The following is a 25587-nucleotide window of genomic DNA, read 5'->3' on the forward strand; positions in this document are numbered from 1 at the left end:
ACTATTTACTAAGAACAAACCGATAATTAAATATCTTTGAGTCTAGGATTATTTCAACTTTTACCTTGAACCAAACACGGTACTGTAACATATCTAGTAATGAGCTAATTGTCCGGTTAATCAAACATTTTGTGAACTAAACTCCCTTTTAATCGAAATTCACAAAAGTTTGTATGCTTAAGAAAGTTTGAGTTCCACATAATTTATTCTTCCTATAAACAATAAGAACAAAGTAGCCACTCAACTTTCTATTGAAGACTTGTTTTAATAAGGTTACACAAATCAAAATGTAGTAAATTCAGGGAACTCTATGTACTAAGATAACCCTGTTAAATGCTTCATTTTCAATCAACCAAGAAGCATTTATATACATGTTTCTGAAACGTAAAAATCTTAGCCTCACATTTGTAAGCAGTTTTACTCTGCTATGAGACAGGCCTACTGATAAAACGAAGTTACAGTAAGGTGATCAGAAGAGGCATTCACTAACCTCACACGATAATGTTGTTTAATCAGCGCTCAAAGCAATTGACGAAGCTGCTGATTTTCTTTCCGGAGAGACTTAACCTCTTCCATCAGTTCAGCTTGGTTCTGTAATATGGAGCTCATCACACGAGACATCTCCATCTGTTCCAATAATTTCCGCGAATTAGAGCTGAGAATATGTGCATGAAAGCCAAAGCAACATAAAGAAAAGGATGATAAGAAAATACCTCCTGCATGTGGAATTGTCTTAAAATTTCAATATGCAAGCTCCTCATATCTCCATGAATGGATTTCTGAAATGAATCGAGGGTTTCTTCTAGAGTTCGTTGAAATAGCTGAAGAGTAAAGTTGCTTCCTTGTTGGGGATCTTGTTGAGATGCCTTGGAGGGTTGTAATGTTCCTCCTTATTATGGTCACAATCAATGCAGTGTCATGCCCGGGAAAAAAAACTATGAAATATATAGAAATTCGTAAAACTCCTTCATCCAGGATGACTTCACTACTCAAATGCATAAAAAGACCAAAGTGATTATAGAAATTAATGTAGTAAATAATTATTTAACCAAACCAGATATCATACATTCATTGCTAGAAGAACTGCCGATGCCGCTGCAGTCAATGAATCAGACCTCGATAACAGGTTATTAAACAGCTCTTCTCTGGTTTCAGCTTCTGTTTCCTTTGTTTTTGGAGAAGCCACCAAATGGGATGTTCCATCACTAAAAGCAGATGTAGTACTAATTCTGTCGGCATATGTCCAAAACCTTCGAGGCGGTGCTAAAGAAGCTAGTTTTGGTGAGTCAAGGCTGCCAGCTCTAGTAATCCCTTTTGAACCAAAAGATAAAGCAGACATGGAGCTCGAGGAGAAATGTTCAGGAAATCCCAATGAAGAAGTCTCCTGATTTGAAGAGACATCTTTCGTGTGCAAATTTTCATAGCTCAGGTTAGAACTGGTCTGACTGAGCATTGAAGACTGATCTTGTCCAGCATAAATAGAGCTCGTTGTCAGACCACCAGAAGCTGGCATCCCAAAACGAGATGGCAGCTGGCGAAGGTGAGCAAATTTGTCAGATATCTTCTCACCACCCCACGCTTCTGGAGGAGTGATGGAGGTCTCTTCACTCTTGGAAGATGGTGTAGGGGTAGATTCCAATGCTGTAAAAGACTTCGTCACATCCTGTACAGATAAGTGGTGTACAAACTTCATTATGGGAAAAAAAGACTGAAAAGCCATATCAATTGCTCTCAAAAAACCATATTAAGTATCAGAAACAGTTCTATGACTAAAGAACATAGGATATAACAGCCTGTGAATCAAGCTCAGCGAATTCATTTATTAAGGGAAATGAAAGTAGTTGGAAATGACATCCCACTGCAGATGATAATAAGTTGTCTGCAATTGTAAATCAGAGAAATCCTCAAAACATGCAAAGCCATACTAAAACACAGTTGATCTATTGGACTTGTTAATACAAACACGCATAATGCTCCAAACATACAACATAATGCACAAAAAAACCACATTCCCATTCTATGCAAAAATGACAACTTCGAACAACTCATATACTTTTATGAAACTAGCAGAACAGTACCATGAAGATTTAAAGTAATATCTTGTACAAAAAAATCAAAATAAATATGTTATGCATTACTGTCATCAATAATAAAAAAGCAAAAAGCAAAAAACCTGTTGAGACATTGAACTGGACTTCCGATCAAGTATAGGGTGATCACTGGCTCCATCATCAGCAAAAGCAAACCTCCTGCTAGAAGGAAACAGTAGGCAGGATGACTTCTTATCATTGGGTAGGTGCTCTTTCTTTGCACCATCATGACCATCCCACAGCTTATCCAGCGAGGGTGTAATAGGATGAACATCCACAAGAGGGGAAAATACCTCCATATCATCCTTGAAATTGAATGTAGAACGAGGAGCATGTAATCTCGTTAGCGTTCCACCTGGCCATAGATGGCTTCTAATTGGTGTTTCGAGAGAAGAAGAGAGATTGAGTGTGCTTGATGTTGATCCACTACTACTAGTAAGAGAAGATACTTCTGCAGGACCTGAACGGCCAATGATACGAGAACCAGAAACTGCTGTGGATGATGAAAGGCTTGTTGATGTCACAGATGGAAGTGGGTCTGGCATAAGAACAGAATCCTCCATTGCACCTCCCAAAAGAGCAGTCTCAGCAGTGCAAGTACTCTCATTAACAATGGCTGGTTTTGATCTTTGCCAACATTAACTTGAAACAGCCTGATAGATGTTATAAACACTTAGGATTTAAAATGATTAAAGGAATAAGGCTTATTACTTTCCATTTACACAAAACACTTTGAAGTTGGAGCACAAACAAGCAAGCAGTGACATCCAATTAATATCATTAGTTCCACTATAGAACATGATCTTTTATACCAATACCATTCAAAATTCCATATCAAGTTAGAGTTCTTGAGGGAAAATAGAAAGCAAGTGCAAACTACAACAACTTATCAGGGCCTGGGTCCCTTTTTATATTAAAAAGTGATAACAGAGCAAAAGATAACCAACCTTCGAACTACTATAAGCACGAAGAACAGTAAAAGGCTGTAGTTTTCCCCTGAATATCATAGAACACCAATCTACCATTACCAGTACCAGCTGCCAGTGTCCAACATCATCTTTAAATGCCAATGAAGAAAAAGGTACCTCATATGAAATGAAAGCTGAGGGTCTTCTAGACCCTGAGTCATAAGTGTATAGCTTCTTATCCTACCCAACACTAGCAATAATATGTTGAAAAGGAAAAAGAAAATTGAAATGTCAGAATATTTAGGGTCTGTGAAGGTAGGGTTTGTCCTACTATGAGTTTTATATTATTTTTGTTAAATTAATTTGATATTTGGATGCTAACTGATATGAAATATTTTGAATGGTACAATAATATCCCGTAATTCTATTTCGATAACGGAAATTAAATATGGGTGTTATAGTTTTAAGTTTGATTGATTTAATAATTGATGAATTATTTATAAATCTATTTATGAGTTAGATTATTTATTTAAGCTAGAAGGTCCATTTAATATATTTTTTTTTGGATAAATCGATTTTTTTTTATAAGAATTTCCATCAAGGATGCTAAAAGTACAAATCATTCCAAGGTGAAACAACGGTGGTAGATGAAAGAGCGGGTTGCCAGAGGAGAAATTGTTAGTTTTTTTCAAAAAACTAAGATGTAGTCTATTTTTAGGGTTTGATTCTTTTAGATTATTTCTTTTAGGACCGAATGATTAAAGTTCCTTAAGAATTGAGTAGGGTACAACTTTTGCATTAATTAGGAACAATTCTACTCATTGATGAATGTAGGAGAGTAAGACACATGGTACCCATATAGAGATTGTATTTAATTTTTAATTTTAATGTCGTCCATTTTTTATTTCTCAAAAAAATACAATGTCCAAAAATAAACTTAAGTAAAAAAAAAAGTGAATTTGTGTTAAGTTTTTAACTTTCTGAAACTTAACCCAACCCACTTTAGACTTTTGTATATATTTTATTTTATATATTACTTAAACATAAAAAATATTGTCTAAATTTAAATTTTAATAAAAATATTATTAGAATTATTAAATATTAAATTAAGAATAATATATATTTAAAAATTATTGGTTTAAAATAGACTTAAACATATCATTTATAAATAAGGTTACCTAAGTTTTGAACTGAATCAATTTGAAATAAACATAAAAATATTGTACATAAACTTAATTCCAACCCATAAACACCTAAAAGGAACCATATGTGATAAACTAAAAGAGGAATGAAATGGATCCATAGGTGTGTGCAAATTTCAGGTAAAACCGAATTAATTCGGTTAACCGATCAAATTCGGTTAATCGGTCGATTAACCGAATTAGTTTGGTCGAGAGTTGGTTAATAATTTTTTGGAAGTCCGGTTAATGGTTAATTCGGTTTGAAATCGGTCGGTTAATAGAATTAATTGAACTTAATAAATAATATTATAATATATAAATATTCAGTCAGTTCGGTTAATTTTTGAGAGTATAAATTATTCAGTCGGTGAATTCAATTAGTTTTTTTTAATATGTTTCTACTTGTTTTAACTAAAAATAAAAATATATATATATAATTCAGTTAATTTAGTTAATCGACCGAAATAACCGAAAAAGTTTAGTTCGGTTAATTTTTTTGAAAAAATTCAGTTCGATTAACTATTAAAGATTTAAAAGAATCGATTAATGATAATTCGAGTCAAATAATTAATTAATTAACCGATTAAACACTCCTTTGAATCCATACGTTACTAACTCTAATATATCGGTTATAGGAACAATCCAAGGAGAGCCAATGAACAATTTAGATTTGAATTTTAAAAATTTATTTATTATTTATTGTACTAGCTTTGAGTTACGACAATCTACAATAGTCACTTTCAAAATGGCCTTCATTGTTTGCCCACTAGCTCTTCTGCCCCTGTTTTTTTAGATTATTTTTTATAAAATAATTTTAAATATCACGTATCTCCGAATCAAATTCTAAATAATTTTTTTTTCCGTTCTTCGACATCAACCGTTGGATTGACTTGATCTAATATATGTTCTTCTACTCGTCGATGAGTATTTATCCATCGTACCATTTATTAAATTGTCGCTTTAACCTCTCTAGTCGAACTTTTTAAAAAAAAACTAATAGCCTAATAACTTAAATAAAAAACTATTGAATAAATTAGAGACTTAAATAAAAATCTTGAATAATTCAATAATTATTTTATAATTTTTAAAATTAAAAATTAAAACATAAATTTATTACTAATTTAATAACTTTGAATATAATTTACACACGTAATTATCATTTTTGTTTTGGTCTTATTCAATCAATTACGAGCAATGAAATGAAATGAGGGTTGGCCTACTAACTTTAGCTTGTCTTTTCTTCACATGCCATTTTACTTTATCGATTTTGTATGGCAACCAATGTGGAAATTGAAAACAGCTTTTGCTTTCAATGCGGAAGATCTCTTGTGGCTTTGAAATTTTGTCATCCATTACTTTTTGTGTCCACCTTACGTTTTCTCTTAAAAGAATAAAAATAAAAGCGAGTCTTTTTTTTTTAATTTTAAAAAATTGCTTTTATATTTTTCCCCAAATTTTCTATTTCACTAAAAACGTGTGATTTTTTCCTGCATCCAGGGTTTTTTATTAAAAAAATATATAAAAAATAAAAAATTTCAAAAATAATACAGTAAAAAAAGTAAATACGAAAATGGTATAGTCAGGGTGGTCACGCCACTCTGACAGGCGGCACCACCCTGACAAACAGTACCCAAACAGTACCAAAAAAAAAACTCTGAAAAAAAAAAAGCTGAAAAACGAAAAAAAAAATATTGGACATGTGGGTGCCAGAGGCGGCACCAGTGTTGCCTCTGGCAGAGGCGGCACTAGTTGTGTGGGTCCCACAGGCGGCACCTAAGCACTATAAAACCAAGCAGAACCAAAGAACCCGGGAGCAAGATTCAAAGACAAGGAGAAGAAAATAAAAGGAAAGAAAGGAGAAGAGAAAGAAGAAAAGAAGGAGAAGAAAAAAGAAGGTATAATTTTTTTAAATAATGAATTTTATATTGTTAATGTGCTTTTCTTTTATTATTATTGTTGATTTTATTATTTTTGTTGTCGATTATGAATATTGTTATTATTGTTAGTAAAAACCATAATTATTGTTAGTTATTATTATTGTTAAAAAACCTATTTATGTAATGTAAAGAATGTATTATTTTCTTATATGTGTTTTAAGTAGATTTTTACCCATATTATATAAAAATAAAAAATAGCGAAATAAGTTGTTTGAAAGATTAAGTACCATTTTGGCACTTTTGGCACTTAATCTTTCAAACAAGCTATTTTAGTATTTTATTTTATTTTTATATTATTAGGGTAAAAACTCGCTTTAGGTTGATTTTAAATGATTAAATGTAAAGATAAATGTTATTTATGTATAAAATGAGAACTGAAAACTATGAGCTTATGAATGACAAAATTGCATATTGAGTAATTAAATTTTTTATTTAAGTAGTTTATTTGGTGTTCGAAATTATTTTGAGAAAGTTTATTTATTTTTAATGATTGAGCATTGAAGATGGATAATCAATTTTTCGTATGCGTTTATTTCGATGGAATTATCTTGGCAACAACCATTGGATGTATATTTGAATGTCAGCAACAAATAGCAATGAGATTTAATAGAAATGTCTCGTTGGATGATATGAAGGGAAGAATTAATGTAAAAATTGTCAGACGTTGTGGGAGAAGGATCTCGAAACTTTTCTACAAGTTTCCAGTTTCGACAGATCCAATCAAATTCACTGAAATGGAACTTGTAGACGACGAAGACGTGGAGACAATGATCGCTCTTTACTGTGGGAATGGGAGTGACAAAAATGCACCGATTCACTTATTTGCTGAGTTAGCCGGTATGGAGGAAAATGAAAATCTCACTGCATATGGTGAAGAACATAGTGCTCAAGAACCGTGCATGGTGGCTCCAATATCGTACGTTGATAGTAAATCGACTATAGGTGGGATCGATATCGATCTTAATGTTACACCCGATATGGATGTGGTTGGTGATGATGGTTACGATAGTAGTGATCCTTGTTATCAAGAAGTCGATAGTGATAGTGATCCCGATGTGGACGATGTCCCCAATGATATTGATGATGAAGGCGTGAATGACGATAGAAACATTAACGCGTCTTCGGTCGGGAACCAGATGCGACGTGTTGTGATTCACAATAATCCTGGGCCACACATGTCGCTCATAGACCCCGACGCGGCGCATGTAGCCGAGTTTCCAGAGTACCCCGAAATACTTCCTGCTCACCGACTGGCCGTAAATTCTGATCCTGAGGAGTTATTCGTCGGCCAGAGATTCGAAAGTAAAGAAGAGTGCGTATTTGCTATTAAGCGGTATAGCATGAATATATCGAGAGATTATAAAGTTGCGATTAAAAAACCGACATTATATATTGGAGAGTGTTGGAAGTCGGGGAAGGCGCAATTGGCGGTACTGTTGCATTTATTCAAAATTCGCAGATGTGGGAGATACGCAAATTTGTTGGGCCTCACACATGCACATCAACACGTATGATGAAGATCATCGAAAACTTGATTCTAAAACTATCATGCGTGTATCATGCCAATGGTGAAGGACATGCCGACCATTAAAGTTTGATCGATTGTTGAAATACAAGCACGATTCGATGTCGAGTGTCATATCGAAGGCATGGATAGCAAAACAGATGGCAATGGAGCAATTGTATGGGGATTTCGATCGTCGTATAACGAGCTACTGTGGATGGATAGCCGCTATGCGAGTACGCACAGTGACAATTATTGAGTTACGAACCGACCTTATTACGGCCGAATGACCAACTACGCTTGGGAAAACGAATTTTCCATCGGATGTTTTGGACGTTTGATCCATGTGTGCGCGTATTTCCCCACTCGCAAGCCATTTGTGCAAGTGGATGGGACCGGCTATATGGAAAATATACAGATCTTACTTATTGCGGTTGCTCAAGACGGCAATAGAACGTGCTCCGATAGCATTTGCCATTGTAGATAAGGAGAACATGGAATCGTGGAATTCTTCCTTACCAACTGCGGAGGTATGTTATTAGCAACGATAATATTTGTATTATCTCGATAGAGGAAAAGATTAATTGCCGCCATTAGGCGTTCCGGTGTACCATGGAGATCCGTTCTTGCATCCGTCACATCGCAGCCTAACTTCATTAGAGATTATAAAAATGCAGATCGAAAAGACAATTTGTGAAAATAGGTAAACGATTGCCTTATCCTTTCAATATAAGTTTTAGGCAACATCAGTAACTTATCTATTCTTAATACATATACAGTAATGAGCTAGAGCCACACATTTTTCGCCAAATGATGACTCGACTTGAGAGTGACATGGAGGTCAAACAAATACATCTTTCCGAAGCGGTGGTTGGGTACTATGGAGCCGTGGCAATGGGCTCAAAGTTTTGACGAGGGCTTTCGTTATGGTCAAATGACCACAAACTTAGTTGAGGGGTCAACGCTGTATTGTTGAAAACACGACACCTTCCGATTTCAACAGTCTTCTCGCCACATTCTATAGGTTGGCTACCTTGATGCCAAGAATGGGTCGACAACAAGTTAACCAGATTGAGGCGGACACATATTTGTCGAAGATATTAGGGATGCAATGGTTGCAAACCGTCGGATGGCGAGGTCGATGAATGTAGAAATATATTCACGACGCCTTGAAACGCTTTCGAGTTACGGAGACCATTGGTCGTCGATCTTGCCTACCACTTAGGTCCTGAGTTGATCTCCGGAATAGACAATACGATTGTAGGAGATTCCAAACACTTCATTACCCGTATGCGCATGTCGTTGCGGCGTGTGCTAAAGTGAACCTTAATGTTGAACAATTTGTCGAAGATGTGTACACACTCAATCGCACGTTACGTGTATGGGAAAACGAATTCCACTGTCTCCGCCTGAATTGCCTACATGGGAAGTGCCTCCGATAACTTCGAACTTGTCCTGCATGGAGGGCTACGCAGAATTCAAGAGGTCGTCTGCAATCAACTAGAATCCGTAATGAAATGGACATTAGGGAGAAATCGACGATGCAGCGTTGTGGATTATCAAGTTAGTGGTCATAATCGGAGTAAATGCTGCAATGAAACTATCATGTCGGACAATCGTCACGATCGGTAGGAATTGAACTTATGTTGTAATGTATTTATTTTATATGAAAAAATTATATTGTAAATATTCCTCTATTTGTTAAAAATCTATCAAGCTATTTTTGGAGTTGCGATTCTTAATTTATTTATATCTGAGCTACAGAACTTCAAATTAAGATCTGTTAATTTTTCTAGAAACTAAGCTAACATATCTTTTTACCATAAAATTTTTAGAATTTTTTATTTAGCCAATTAGTACAATTTATTCTTTAAAGTTACCCTTGCTTTGCTATTCCACAGCTCCGACCCTTATTAACTAAAAACAAATTATATTATAGTACGGATTTGGATAATGATATTTATCATAATATCATTTACAACTAATCATGAACTCACCATTTCATGGATCCCATGGTCAATTACACAATAAAACTTAATATAATCATCATTTAATTCTCATGAAGAACACATAACCAAACATTTTTACCAATTACCTACACTCAATCAACAAATTGACATATACAAACAAGGTCTTGGTTGAGTTTACATTTACTCAACTTGCATATATAACCAAACCAAGAAACCCTAAAATTGATGGTTCGATGGTGTGGTCCTAGGGTATATTTCTGCGGAGGTTGGCGTTTACGTTGTGGGTGATCGCGACGACCAACATCCTCTTCAATCGCAGTGAGGTGTCGATACATAGAAGAAAAATCATATGGCTCGAATGGCATCGATGAACTTGAGCCGGAAGGAGTGCCATCTTGCGGTGGATACAACCCGGTAGGAGTGGAGTATCGCAGTGGATACGGTAGGGCGATCTTATAATCACGGTGGATATGGGCCGGAGAGGTGCTATCTTTGCGGTGTGTACGACCCAAACATATCAAATCAGTAATGGTATCCGCCCGATGAGCAGAAATTGTCATTGCTGCAAAATCCGGATGATAAAAAGTATCGGTAGAAAGTGAATCGATGACGAGCCCGAAATAGTCATTGCACGCCAAATCCGGATGATAAGAAGTATCGATCGAATGTGAATCGATCGCTTCGGACTCGACCTCCGATCGTACCTCGCCCGGCTTTGGGTCATGCTCGGCATCTGGCATGGATCGGGCTCTATATCGCCATCGCTCGTATGCCCCAGATCATTTACTGCGTCTTGGGGGACTATAGTCGATCGCCCACCAAGTAAATATGGCTTCCCATACTAAAGTACCATTGTATGTACTCTAACGATGGGCGCAAATCGAAAGACATATCCATCGAGGTCTTGAGCCATCCGACTCTCCCACACCGCAATATATCTCCGGTCTTGTCAATGTCTCCTCTCTTGTTCTTCTGTGAACCTCCTCCCCACCGCATTGGCGGATCCGGATGTCTTGGATGCAACAAACCGTCAGTAGTACTCGATCTCCGTGGTACCACTTGACTACATTGAAACTAATAATTGGTGCGTTTGTGCACCACAACCGAAATCAACGTGGCGACGAGGGTATAATAGCCGCAATTTACGGTCTACGGTATGGCATCCATATAAACCGCACGATTAATACCATGATTAAAATGTAACACGGTTGGAGTAAGATATAAAAGCAATTACATGTCACGAATATTTGAATAGCTTACCCTTCCCGGCATGTTGTTCAATCATCGACGATATATCGGACACGATTATACGACCTCCGATACCCTGATAAATACTCCATCTACGAAAACAATTTTCAAGTAAATATAGTTTCATTAGAATAGTATTATTATAAAGAAATTGCCAATTACTAACAAGTTAAATTTTATCACCTATTAACTAGCGGATATACGTATGGTTGGTGACTAACCGATGCCAAGAATGACATCCGATAAAGAGCCAATGATTGCAACAATATAAGGCATCCGCCCATGTCTACAGCATTAGGCTTTGTCGTCTGACTTTGGCACCTTGTTCGTATTTTTTTATTTTCAAATTTTATTTTTTTAATTATACTATTTTCATATTTTTTTTTATATTATTTTAACAAAAAACTCGTCACCACCACTTTCCCCAATAAAGTTTTTTTCAGATTTTATTTCTTCTCGTATTTTTTTTCCTTAATATATTTTAATTTTTAAATTTTTACTATTTTTGTAAAAAGTTTAAAACCCCGATCACATAAAAATAAAAAATAAAAAAATTCTATAATAAATCAAATAAATTAAAAAATCTTTTAAACAACCTAAAACACACACTTAACAAGTAAATTACATAAAATAATAACAAAAATATTCTTTACACATAAATGCTTAATACTTCAATGAAAATATAAAATAAATACGAACATACCTTAATATCTCTTCTTAACCAAATAACACCTTAGAAAAAATAAAAATAAAAATTATATCGATTTAAATCTAAAACGTTATTAAACTAACATTAATTACTCAAATTTATAAAAAAATTACCTTTTTCTTTCCTTCTTTTCCTTCCTCTTCTTCTTCTCATTCTCTTTTCTTTTCTTTTTCTTCTCTCACCGCAGCCTCCTTCTCCTCCTCTCCTTCTTTTCTTTCTTCTTCTTCTCTTCTTCCTTCTTCCCTTCTTCCTTCTTCTCTCTTTTCTTTCTTTGAAAATGAAGCTTGGGGACCATATATTATGGTCCCCAAACAAAATAACAAAACCCTTCGCATGAGGGTCAAATCGACACTGCAGACACCTGGTCACCTCTGCCAGAGGCAACACTGTGCCGCCTCTGCACCAACATGTCCCTTTTTCTTTTTTTTTTTTTTCGTTTTTTACTTTGTTTGGTCTTGTTTGGTACTGTTTGTCGTAGGAGTGCCTTTGTCGATTAGGCGTGACCACCACGACATACAATTTTCGTAATTACATTTTTTATGTATTATTTTTAAATTTTGAATTTTTTATATTTTTTAGTAAAAACCCCTGCATCCACTTTGAATATATGTTATTTTATTTAAAAAGTTAAGTTCCATTTTAATAATAATAAAGAAAAATAATTACCAACCTCGCCCAAAACGACTCTTCAAAACTTACGATCTGAGAAATACTTCTCCACTAATACATAAAATGTTCTACTAAAACTTGCCGATCTGTTTGTGGAATCATTACGAACCAAGGGAGAAATGGCGAGAGGCTATTGTGTCCTTAGTTTGTTGAAAGAATTTTAGAATTACTCATCCGTGAACCGCTTTTCCTCAAAGATGTCAAGGAAGAAGTTGAGAGCCTAAACACCGAACTAAAGCGAATGCGGTGTTTCTTGGAGGACGTTGATGGGAAGGCGGAACAAGACACGCTTCTCCGTAATCGGTATCCAAAATCGAGATCTTGCTTACAATCTTTGAAGATGTTATCGACTCCTTCATCCTTGAACGTGCACATCAAGGAGGCTTTCAAGGAATCGTCAAGAGATTCACCTCCATTTGCACTAAACCATCGCATCTGCACAAAATCAAAGCAATCCAAACCAAGCTCCAAAACATTTCCAAGAATCTTCCAGCTTATGAGATATCCCGTGATGGAGAAGGTTCTAGCTTAGTTTTCAACGTGCAATGACAGTTAAGAAGGACATACTCACATGTCGAGGAAGAGGACGTTGTTAGCTTGGAGGTTAGCACGAAAGATGTCATTACCAAGTTGATGATGAAGAAGATAGACCCACGCCGTGGTTTCCATAGTCGGCATGGGAGGCCTCGGTAAGACTACTCTTGCCGAAAAGTATATAATCATGTTGATGTGAGACACCAATTTAATTTCTTGGCTTGGTTTTCTCTCTCAACAATGTAAGCCGAGAAGTTTTGCTTAGTGTCTTGAAGAAAGTTCTCTCTCTTCTAACGATGAAAGAGAAAAATTGAGAAAATGGACGGGATTGAGCCGAGGAGAACGCTTTTGATGCTTTGAAAGAAAAGCGGTATTTGGTGGTCCTCGATGATATTTGAAGAAGCGGGATTGGGATATTCTTAAACCCTTTTCCACGAGGAAGAAAGGAAGCAAAATATTGTTCACAACACGAATAAAAAGCGTGGCATCACGTGCGATCCTTGGAGCACTCCGTGGAGCTCTCACCTCTTCTGAGATGATGAAAGTTGGAATCTTTTATGTAAGAAAGCATTCCCACTGAGCAAAATGGGTTCTCAATCTTCTTCGGAAAGAATTTGTGAAGCTTGGAAAGAGATGGTGAAAAATGTAGAGGCTTGCCTTTAGCAAGCTGTTGTGTTGGGTTGTTTTTGGCAACAAAACCGTTAGTGGCCCAATGGGAGATGGTTCATAAAAACATCCATGGACACTTAAATGAGCTCCCACACCAAGATCGTCAATATGGTACAAAGAGCGAAATTTTGGTTTCAAGCTACAATGACTTGACTTATCCTTTAAAACCATGTTTTTGTATCTTAGTCATTATCCGGAAGATTGTGAGATCTCAAAAAGAACTCATTCGTTTATGGATCATTTGAAGGTTTCATTCCTAAAAGCGAAGAATTCTTGATGGAGGATTTAAGCGAAAAATTCCTAGAAGAGCTTATAGATAGAAGCTTGGTTCAAGTTAGCAGGCGAGACTATAAAGGAACAAATGTGGAGACATGTCGAGTGCATGATCTCTGGAGGGACTTGTGCATGAAGAAAGCAAGAGAGGAGAAGTTCTTGGAAATTATTCAACAACCACTGCATGAACTTAAAATGACATTGGCAGAATCTATGCTATGAAGAATTTCTATTCATCCTATTGAATCGAAAGTTTATTTGATGGGAAAGCATCCAAAATTACGTTCTTTGTTGTTTTCTCAGAATGAGGAATTGGTAGAATTATGCATTTCTAAATACAAAAGCTTCAAAATTTTAAGGGTGTTGACTCTTGCAAAAAGAGGCAACTACAAGAGGTGGGGGCATGTGTCGACTGAAATTGGTAATCTCTAGCATTTGAGATATTTGAAGTTATACTACAATGGCAGAATGATTTTGCCGCGATCTATTGGCAGGTTGAATAGTTTGTACACTTATACATCAAGTGTCATTTTGACATTGTAACTCCAGATGGTGTGTTTAAGTTGGAACGTTTAAGGTATATTGTAATAAAATTGAATGACATGTACCCCGTGTATGGATTTTGTTGGCGGCAATGGTTCACTTCAAAAAATATTGAAACTTTGAAGTGCATAGCGGTGGATGAGAAGGCGGTTGAAAATAATGCGGTGCTTAGGTGGACTAATATTCAGAGTTTAGGAATAGTATTTACTAGAGCAAAATATGTGAAGCCTACCCTAATCTTGCTAACCAAATTGCAACGCCTTGGGTCAATCTCCTTAATTTTTTTTTGATGTTTCACACCCAGACTTTGAACTCCTTTCTCAATATTATCACCTCTCCAAACTGAAATTATGGAGGCGGATAGAAGATGAGCCACATCCGAACTGTCATGTTTTGAAATTTCTTCCATCAAATATTGTCAAATTAACTTTGAATAACTGTATGCTGAGCCAAGATCCAATGGTCGTATTAGAAAAACTACGTCATTTGAGGATTCTCTATTTGAAGGAAGCATCATATATTGGGAGTAAAATGGTGTGCTCTGCAAATGGATTTCCTAAACTTGATTATCTTGGAATGATTTTCTTAAGAAAGTTGGAGGAGTGAGAAATAGAAGAAGGTGCAATGCAATGCCTTCGAGAATTGGAGTTGTCCGTGGTCAGTTTAAGGATGCTTCCAGAAGGATTGAGGTATATTACTACTCACCAAGAATTGAATTTAATGGAAATGCTTTTGTCATTGAAAGAAATGATTAAAGTGATAGATGGAAGAGAATGAGAGGATTTCTATAAAGTGCGCCACATTCCCTCCGTCCACATTTAATTGATCCCAAAGTAACAGGAGTCAACATCACCTGAGGTATTTATTTCTGTAAATTAATAATCTTTACATTCTTTTTCTTTTCTTTTTTAACCCATAGAGTTAGGGATTGATATAATATTGATAAAATAACATTATAGAAGAATATATCTTTAATTACCATATAAATTATAACTAAAATATAAAAAATAAGAATTTCGAATCATTTTTCTAGAAAAACTAAAATTTTAATATCATTTTATTATTTCATATTTTTAATTATTATACATAAGATATGATGATATATACATACCATTTTTTTTCTTGATGTAGGTTATCTAATCAGCACTGGTGATGATGTCACGAACTAACTAAAATGCGACAAAGGCAAGCGCACCTATCGAATGATAGTATAGCTATGGTGAGTCGAGAATATTGTATCCACGAGGACTAAAAGTACTAGTAGTTACTATCTTTTTATTATCTAGCCGAATAAATTGAAGGGGTTTATTTTAATCTAATCTTAACTAACCTAATTACTAAGACGAAACAGAGAATAAAGTAGAAAAATATTCAAAGAAAACTGATGAGAGAGACAATACCCAGGAAAGAATTCACCTTGACTTCACTTATTATTCTAAATCTGAATTAAACGATTTATTCATTTGTCTTGATCTGTAAAAATCCCTAACTTATGTTAATATCTCTTTCGAGAATAAAAACAACTGAGTCTAGGTTGATTAATTGAAATCTCTTTCTAATTAAAACCCTTATTGTCGCATTAACTCGATCTATAGATTCCTCTATTAGATTTGACTCTAATCCGGTATATTTATGTTGTCTTATTTCTAGAATTGCATGCAACTCCACTCAATTACGCCAGAGCTACTCTTAAACAGGGACTTTTGCTCCACTGAATAAGCACATTAATCCTGAATTAATATCCTGAAAACATTTAAAAAATGAAATAAGAAGGCCTATTTATAGTTGAGGTTCAAGGACCAAATAATAAATAGCCCATTATCTCAAGGATCAAAAAAAATTATCCCATGCCACTTTTTCAAAGTCAATTTTAGGGTGCTAAACTTGCACCACTTTGTATTGTTTGCCATTAATGTTAACAATCTCCACCTTGAAGATTTGATTAGGATAATCACATCTTCACACACTTCCTTCAACTCCCCAAATTCGATAAAGCTATCTTTTGTAGTGCCTACAAATGCGCTCTCGAGCGCCATACACCTGAAGGTGCTCAAATTCTCAAGATGTTAATCAAGTTCAAACAATTATTAAACTTGATTGTTGTTACTACCTTGGTCATCATATCTGCGAGATTATCTGCTGTCGGAATCTTACAAGTAGAATTTTCCTTTTTCAAAGACTTCACTTTAAAGTGATATCTTACGTCGATATGTTTGGTTCTTGAATGATAGACTTGATTTTTAGCTAAATGAATAGCACTCATTTGTCACAATATAGACCAATGTGACTTTGAACAACTCCCAAGTCTTTCAACAATCCATTAAGCCAAATAGCCTCATACTTGACACATAATCGCCATATATTACGCTTTGTAGTGACACGCATCATGTGATCGTAAGGTAGACTTCCAATTCACTGGGCCTTTAGCAAGAGTAAACAGATACCCCGTAGTTGAACGATTATCTAAATCCCCAGTAAAGTCGGAATCAACATATCCAACTACAAATTAACCAAGTACTTCATCCTGCTCAAAAATTAAACCAACGTCTACGATTTTTTGAAGATACCGTAGAATCCATTTCACAGCTTGCCAATGTTCTTTTTCAAGATCATGCATATACCTGCTCACAACTCCAATAGCTTGTGAAATGTCAAGCCGCGTATACACCATCGCATACATCAAACTCCCAACTGCATTAGCATATGAGACTTTTGCTATATATTCTCTTTCTTCTTTAGTCTTCGGAGATAATTGAGCACTAAGTTTCAAACGAGAAGCAAGTGGGGTACTTACATCTTTTGTGTTTCCATTTACACCAAAACATTGTAATACCTTTTTCAGATATTACTTCTGATTCAAACAAAGCTTGTCTCTTTGTCTATCTCTACTTATCTCCATGCTGAGAGTCTTTTTGGCCTCACCTAGATCTTTCATCTCGAACTCTTGATTCAACTGAGCCTTCAACTTATCTATCTCTTTTAGCTCTTGAGCGATTAACATATCATCAACATTCAAGAGTAGATAAATGAAAGATCCAGTCATCAGACTTCTGCAAATACACACAATTGTCATATTTGCTTCTTGTGTATACGCCTTCTCATAAAGCTATCAAACCGTTTGTACCATTTGCCTCGGGATTGCTTCAATCTATATAGCGATTTGTTCAAACACAAACCCAATTTCTACCACCGGCATCTTTGTATCCTTGAATTTGAGTCATATAGATCTCTCTTCTAACTCACCATGCAAGAAAGCCGTCTTAACATCAAGTTGAGCTAGCTCCAAATTCAACTGTGCTACCAAGGTTAACAAAATTCTAATGGAGGAATGCTTCACAACAGGGGAAAATACATCATTGTAGTCAATTCCCTCCTTCTGAGCGTAGCATTTAGTTATCAATCTTGCCTTGTAGCGAACATCTTTCTTGCTATGAGATCCATCTTTCTTTGCGAATACCCACTTGCATCCGATTGCCCTTTTACCTTTCAGTAATTGCGCCAACTCTCAAGTATTGTTCTTCTGGAGAGACTGCATTTCTTCATCCATGGCGCTTTTCCATTTGTCACTTTCTAAGCTTTGCATTGCTTCTTGATAAGTGACAAGAATATCATCATCAACAATGGGAAGGGCGTAGGCTACCATATCAATAAATCGAGTAGGTCTACGAATTTCTCTCCGTGGCCTTGTAACTGCAACTGGTTCTGGTGTACTTAATGGTTCTTGGGTCAGAACCTCTTCAACCTCTAATTCCTCCATTGTGGCTGGAGAATTAGACTTATTAACTGGGCAAATCCCCATCTGCTCAAACTCCACCTGTTGTGGAGTATCGCTTGTCTGAATATCTTCATCTGCTACCTTTTTCAATGTAGCAGATTCATCAAAGGTAACATCTCTACTACAGATCATTTTCTCTGTGTCTAAGCACCAAAGACGAAATCCTTTCATTCCAGACGTGATTCTCATAAAGAGAGCTTTCTTTACCTTCAGATCTAATTTTGACTCCTTCACATGGTAATTTGCAGTGGATCCAAACACATGTAAAGAATCATAATCTGTAGCCGGTTTTCCAGACCATACCTCCATAGGAGTTTTTCTTTCTAATGCAGATGATGGGAAGCGGTTAACAAGATGGCCAACGTATGTCACAGACCTCATTAAAATTGCTTGCCCAACCCAAAGATTGGACAACATACATCGAACTTTCTCCAAAGAATGTTCGATTCATACGCTCTGCCACTCCATTCAGCTGTGGTGTATCCCTAACTGTGAAGTGTCGAACAATACCATACTCTTGGCACACATCGAAGAACGGATCACTTTTATATTCCCCTCCATTGTCCATCCTAAGCCGCTTGATTTTCTTGCCAGTCTTGTTTTCGATCATAGTTTTCCATTTAAGAAAAACTCCAAGCACTTCATCCTTAGTTCACATGGTATACACCCAAACTCTTCTGGAAAAGTCATCAACAAAAGTAACAAAGTAGTGTTTTCTCCTAATGAAGGTGTTTTGGAAGGCCCCCACACATCTGAGTAAACATATTCCTAAATACCTTTTGTATTATGGATAGCAGTGCCGAATTTCACTCTCTTTTGCTTTTTCAGAACACAATGCTCGCAAAATTTTAATTTGCAAGCCTTTGCACCTTTCAACAATCCTTGCTTTGCGAATTTGCAAGGATTTTTCACGGCATTCCCAACTTCATATGCCACAAGCGCATTGAGTCAATTCTTTGTTCTGAAAGTGCGACAACTATTCCAATAATTGTACTACATTGGTAGTAATACAAGTTATTTTTCCTGATACACTTCAATATCACAAGTACGCCAGATGTCACTTTCAAAACCCCATCTCTCATAGTAACAACTGAACCATTGGATTCTAAGGCTCCCGAATGAGATGAGATTTTCTTCAAGCTGAACGCATCAGAACATCGGTCGAACTACGGTTGATCCATCTTAATTCTTTAATTAGATTGAACCTATCCCAACAGTTTTACAGGCATTGTCATTACTCATATAAATAACTCTATTTAGTTCTACTAAATCAGAGAACCACTCCCGGTTAGGGGACATATGATAGTTACAACCCGAATCCAATATCCACTCATCTGAATGGAACGACGATGATGATACAACCAGTGATAGTTCAGAGTCACTAGTATCATGCTTTGGAACACAAGCATCTACATGACTTTTCCTTATTCTTCAACTTTGGACAATTTTTCCTCCAGTGGCCTTTCTCATGACAAAAGGCACATTCATCTTTCCCAAGTCTAGACTTTGACTTTGATCTCCCCTTCTGAGTTTTCTTCCGAGTGTATGAACGACCTCGGACTACTAAAGCTTCTGTATCTCTGATTGAGTTTTTTTGTTTGTCCTTCTTTCTCTGTTCATAACTGTATAATGCCGCACAGACTTCGCTTAGAGATATATCACTCCTACTATGAAGTGAAGTAGTTTCTAGGAATTCAAACTCCTCAGGAAGTGACCCCAACAGCATCAAAGCCAAATCTTCATCTTTGAATGTCTCATCCATATTTAGCAAATCGGTGACTAATCGATTAAATTTGATGATGTGATCATTCATTGTGGTACTGGGACGTAAGTGAAGCGAAGCAGTCTTTTCTTCAAGTGGAGCTTATTTTGACTGTTTTATTCAAAAATTTCTTCAAATGCCACCCACAACTTATTTGCGAAGTCTCCTTTAAAAAGCATACCTCTGCTCTCGAGAAAGGCATGATCGAATTGTGCCACATGCCAACCGATTGATCGCATTCAATCTTTCTCTGTACATCATCTGGTTTCTCTTCATCAATGGCAATGTCTAGACCTGCTTTAAAAGGGCATCTAGAACCTCACTTTGCCACATACCAAAATGGCTCGTGCCATCAAAGATCTCCACAGCCAATCTTGCATTTGCAATTGTCGGTCTTGTCCACATGGACGATGTTGAAGCTCCTAAATCATCTTTTTTCTCCATAATCTTTCAATATATATCTAAGAAAATCTTTTCTGATGTGGAAGATCAGCTTAAACTGCAACCACAGAGCATACTACGATTAACCTTTGGCTCTAATACCACTTGTTGTTCTAATAAGGTCGGAAGCGTATAAATTATTGTACTAAAAAACCACACAAAGTTCAATTCCCATGAAAGAGAAGGTGGATCATAAAGATCTCTTAAGTACCAAGTCTTTCCTTAGTCAGAATATCCCTTCTATCGTAATTTAAGAGCACAATTAAATACTACTATTATACCCTAAAATATTGAAAGAAAAATAGGAAAAAAAAGAATACAAGAGTTTTAACGAGGTTCGGTAAATTATACCTACGTCCTCGGGCACTAACACTAGATGATAACTTCACTATCTCCAAAATATTACAAACAAATAAAATTTCTTAAGAATTCTCAAATGGGAGAAGAGAGAAAGAATCGTTGGGATAAATTGAAATGAGAAATGAGAAGGCCTATTTATAATTGAGGTTCAAGGACCAAACAATAAATAGCCCATTATCTCAAGGACCAAAAAAATTTATCCCATGCCACTTTTTCAAAGTCAATTTTAGGGTGCTAAACTTGTACCACTTATATTGTCTGCCATTAATGTTATCTCCCATTAATGTTAACAATATCTTGTTGTTCAATAGAATTGGAGCGTGTAAATTATTGTACTAAAAATCACACAAGTTCAATTCCGGGAAAGAGGTGGATCACAAGGATCCACTTAAGTACCAAGTCTTTCTTTAGTCGAGAATATCCTTATATAAGTAATTTAATAGCACAATTAAATACTACTATTATACCTCAAATATTGAAAGAAAAATAGGACAAGAAAGAACACAAGAGTTTTAACGAGGTTGATAAATTATACCTAGTCCTCGAACACTAACACCAAATGATAACTTTACTATCTCAAAATATTACAAACAAATAGAATTCCTTAAGAATTCTCAAATGGGAGAAGAAAAACTAATATAGAAAGATTGGTTGGGATAAATTGAAATGAGAAATGAGAAGGCCTATTTATAGATGAGGTTCAAGGACCAAACAATAAATAGCCCATTATCTCAAGGACCAAAAAAAATTATCCATGCAATTTTTTCAAAGTCAATTTTAGAGTGCTAAACTTGCACCACTTATATTGTCTGCCATTAATGTTAACAATATCCACCTTGAAGATTTGATTAGAATCATCACATCTTCACATTAATGGCGAGACAATATAATGAATTTAAGACTAATGACTTTAAAAATGGCATAGGATAATTTTTTGATCTTTAGAAATTGAACATTTCCGATTATTTTTCAGATAATTTACACGCTTCGACCTTATTGGAACAACAAGTGGTATTAGAGCCGAAGGTTAATCGTAGTATGCTCTGTGGTTGCAGTTTAAACTGATCTTCCACATCAGAAAAGATTTCCTTAGGTATATTGAAAGATTATGGAGAAAACGGTCGGTTTAGGAGCTTCAACATCGTCCATATAGACAATACCGATAATTACAAATGCAAGATTGGCCGTGGAGATCTTTGATGGCACGGGCCATTTTGGTATGTGGCAAAGTGAGGTTCTAGATGCCCTTTTTCAGTAGGGTCTAGACATTGCCATTGATGAAGAGAAACCAGATGATGTACAGGAGAAAGATTGGAAGTCGATTAACCGGTTGGCATGTGGCACAATTCGGTCATGCCTTTCTCGAGAGCAGAGGTATGTTTTTTCAAAGGAGACTTCTACAAATAAGTTGTGGGTGACACTTAAAGAAAAATTTTTGAAGAAAAACAGTCAAAATAAGTTCCACTTGAAGAAAAGACTGTTTCGCTTCACTTACGTCCCAGGTACCACAATGAATGATCACATCACCAAATTTAATCAGTTAGTCACTGATTTGCTAAATATGGATGAGACATTCAAAGATGAAGATTTGGCTTTAATGCTGTTGGGGTCACTTCCTGAGGAATTTGAGTTCTTATAAACTACTCTACTTCATGGCAAGAGCGATATATCTCTGAGCAAAGTCTGTGCGGCCTTATACAGTTATGAACAGAGAAAGAAAGACAAGCAGAAAAACTTAACCAGAGATACAGAAGCTTTAGTAGTCCGAAATCGTTCGTACACTCGGAAGAAAACTCAGAAGGGGAGATCAAAGTTAAAGTTCAGACTTGGGAAAGATGAATGTGCCTTTTGTCATGAGAAAGGCTACTAGAAGAAAAATTGTCCAAAACTAAAGAATAAGGAAAAAGCTGTTGTAGATGCTTGTGTTGCAAAACATGATACTAGTGACTCTGAACTATCACTAGTTGCATCATCATCGTCGTTCCATTCAGATGAATGGATATTGATTCGGATTGTACCTATCATATGTCCCTAACCTAAGTGGTTCTCGATTTAGTAGAACTAAATGGAGGAGTTATTTATATGGGCAATGACAATGCTCAGAAAGCTGTTGGGATAGGTTCAATCCAATTAAAGAATCAAGATGGATCAACCAGAGTTCTGACTGATGTTCGGTACGTGTCCAGTTTGAAGAAAAATCTCATCTCATTGGGAGCCTTGAAATCCAATGGTTCAGTTGTTACTATGAGAGTTGGGGTTTTGAAAGTGACATCTGGCGCACTTGTGATATTGAAGGGCATCAGGAAAAATAACTTCTATTACTACCAAGGTAGTACAATTATTGGAGCGATCATTGCAGCCTTCCTAGAATGTAATTGGACTCAATGCAGTTGTGGCATATGAAGTTAGGACATGCCAGCGAAAAATCCTTGCAAATTCTGGCAAAGCAAGGATTGTTGAAAGGTGCAAAGGCTTGTGAATTAAAATTTTGCGAGCATTGTGTTCTGGGAAAGCAAAATAAAGTGAAATTCAGCACTGCTATCCATAATACAAAAGGTATTTTGGAATATATTCACTCAGATGTGTGGAGGTCTTCCAAAACACTTTCATTAGGAGGAAAACACTACTTTGTTACTTTTGTTGATGACTTTTCCAGAAGAGTTTGGGTGTATAACATGAGAACTAAGGATGAAGTGCTTGGAGTTTTTCTTAAATGAAAAACTATGATCGAAAACCAGACTGGCAAGAAAATTAAGCGGCTTAGGACGGACAATGAAAGGGAATATAAAAGTGATTCATTCTTTGATGTGTGCCAAGAGTATGGTATTGTTTGACACTTCACAATTAGGGATACACCATAGCAGAATGGAATGGCAGAGCGTATGAATCGAACATTACCGGAGAAAGTTCGATGTATGTTGTCCAATGCTGAGTTGGGCAAGCAATTTTGGGCTGAGGCTGTGACATACGCTAGCCATCTTGTTAATCATTTGCTATCATTTGCATTAGAAAAAAAAACTCCTATGGAGGTATGGTCTGGAAAACCGACTACAGATTATGATTCCTTACATGTGTTTGGATCCACTGTATATTACCATGTGAAGGAGTCAAAGTTAGATCCGAGGGCAAAGAAAACTCTCTTTATGGGAATCACTTCTAGAGTGAAGGGATTTCGTCTTTGGTGCTTAGACACAAAGAAAATAATCTGTAACAGAGATGTTACCTTTGATGAATCTGCCAAATTGAAAAAGGTAACAGATAAAGATATTCAGACAAGCGATACTCCACAGCAGGTGGAGTGTACTCCAAAACAGGTAGAGTTTGAGCAGATGGGGATTTGCCCAGTTAATAAGTCTAATTCTCCAGCCAAAATGAAGGAATTAGAGGTTGAAGAGATTCTAACCCAAGAACCGTTAAGTACACCAGAACCAGTTGCAGTTACAAGGCCACGGAGAGAAATTCATAAACCTGCTCGATTTACTGATATGGTAGCCTATGCCTTTCCCGTTGTTGATGATGATATTCCTATCACTTATTAAGAAGCAATGCAAAGCTTAGAAAGTGACAAATGAAAAAATGCCATGGATGAAGAAATGCAGTCTCTCCGGAAGAACAATACTTGGGAGTTGGCTCAATTACCGAAAGGTAAAAGGGCAATCGAATGCAAGTGGGTATTCGCAAAGAAAGATGAATCTCCTAGCAAGAAAGATGTTCGCTACAAGGCAAGATTGGTAGCTAAAAGCTACGCTCAGAAGGAGGGAATTGACTACAATGATGTATTTTCCCCTGTTGTGAAGCATTCCTCCATTAGAATTTTGTTGGCCTTGGTAGTACAGTTGAATTTGGAGCTAGCTCAACTTGATGTTAAGACGACTTTCTTGCATGGTGAGTTAGAAGAGGAGATCTATATGACTCAGCCCGAAGGATACACAGATGTTGGTGGTAGAAATTGGGTTTGTAAGTTAAACAAATCGTTATATGGATTGAAGCAATCCCCAAGGCAGTGGTACAATCGATTTGATAGCTTTATGAGAAGGCAAAAATACAAGAAGCAAATATGACAATGGTGTGTATTTGCAGAAGCTGCATGACGGATCTTTCATTTATCTACTCTTGTATGTTGATGATATGTTAATCGCTTCGAAGAGCCAAAAAGAGATAGATAAGCTGAAGGCTCAGTTGAATCAAGAGTTTGAGATGAAAGATCTAGGTGAGGCCAAGAAGATTCTCGACATGGAGATAAGTAGAGATAGATAGAGAGGCAAGCTTTGTTTGAATCAGAAGCAATATCTGAAAAAAGGTATTACAATGTTTTGGTGTAAATGAAAACACAAAACATGTAAATACCCCACTTGTTTCTCATTTGAAACTTAGTGCTCAATTATCTCCGAAAACTGAAGAAAAAAGAGAATATATGGCAAAAGTCCCATATGCTAATGTAGTTGGGAGTTTGATGTATGCAATGGTGTGTACGCGGCCTGACATTTCACAAGCTGTTGGAGTTGTGAGCAGGTATATGCATGATTCTGGAAAAAGACATTGGCAAGCTGTGAAATGGATTCTACGGTATCTTCAAAAAACCGTAAGCATTGGTTTAATTTTTGAGAAGGATAAAGCACTTGGTCAGTTTATAGTTGGATATGTTGATTCCGACTTTGCTGGTGATTTAGATAAACGTCGTTCAACTACGGGGTATCTGTTTACTCTTGCTAAAGCCCCAGTGAGTTGGAAGTCTACCTTACGATCTCTGATGAGTGTGTCTACTACAAAGGTAGAATATATGGCAGTTACAGAAGCTGTTAAGGAAGCTATTTGGCTTAATGGATTGTTGAAAGACTTGGGAGTTGTTCAAAGTCACATTAGTCTATATTGTGACAGTTAGAGCGCTATTCATTTAGCGAAAAATCAAATCTATCATTCAAGAACCAAGCATATCGACGTAAGATATCACTTTGTGCGAAGTCTTTGAAAAGAAAAATTCTACTTGTAAGATTCCGGCGGAGATAGTCTTGCA

At 36.2% G+C, this 25587-nt stretch overlaps 1 pseudogene; it reads right to left on the reverse strand.

The window, feature by feature from the left end:
- Positions 1 to 186: 186 nt before the first annotated feature.
- LOC108462528 (protein NEDD1-like) lies at positions 187 to 3256 on the reverse strand (annotated as a pseudogene).
- Positions 3257 to 25587: the final 22331 nt, after the last annotated feature.

This window comes from Gossypium arboreum, chromosome 10 (genome assembly GCF_025698485.1).
Source record: "Gossypium arboreum isolate Shixiya-1 chromosome 10, ASM2569848v2, whole genome shotgun sequence".
NCBI classification, from domain to species: Eukaryota; Viridiplantae; Streptophyta; class Magnoliopsida; order Malvales; family Malvaceae; genus Gossypium; species Gossypium arboreum.